Source organism: Arvicola amphibius, chromosome 7 (assembly GCF_903992535.2).
Source record: "Arvicola amphibius chromosome 7, mArvAmp1.2, whole genome shotgun sequence".
Taxonomy (NCBI): Eukaryota; Metazoa; Chordata; class Mammalia; order Rodentia; family Cricetidae; genus Arvicola; species Arvicola amphibius.
Window position 1 is genome coordinate 74375311 of NC_052053.1, and position 733 is coordinate 74376043.

The following is a 733-nucleotide window of genomic DNA, read 5'->3' on the forward strand; positions in this document are numbered from 1 at the left end:
CGTCAGGATTATGACACTGAGGTCTTGCTACTGGCCCTGGAAGTATTTATGCTAGGTTAAGAGACAGATGGTGCTGTTGGAGGAGGGTTTCTCCTAGAGCCAGGTATTAGTCAACACTGCACATTACTGCAACACACGTTCCCTCTCTAGCAGAAGAGGAACTTACACAGTTCCAGGGGCTCAGTTGGGTTCCCACCTGAAGGTAAAAGGTCAGGAATATCCTTGCTATAGTTCTGTGACTTAAAGAAAGTGCTTTGGGATTGCCTTTGAAAATTTTGAGCAAGTATTGTCAAGTGAGGAGATTTTTGAGCTTGTACAGCAAAATATCTCATAAGGTCTCTTAGAAATGGGCTGTTGTGGGAATGTGTTCACACTGTCACTCAGAAACTACCAATAAAGGTAATTTAAAAATCACGATGCCCACATTCCCAACAGTTGGGGGTCAGGTTGGTTTTCATTCATTTGGTGGATTACAGATGATTATCATTGTCTAGGAGGATTGTTGCAAATTGTTATTGGTCATGTTCAGGGGATAATATTAAATAAAGGAGGTTAGATTCAGGGTTCTCTTTCTGAAAGAAATTATATCCTCAATACAGAAATGAATGATGGAATAAAAGGGTTAATTATTGAATCTACTTTTAAATTTAAAAAGCAGCTACTTGTCTTACGTATTTTACTTTGGCATGGATTTTTGCATATGATACAAATTCAAGGTTTTTTAAATACTGTA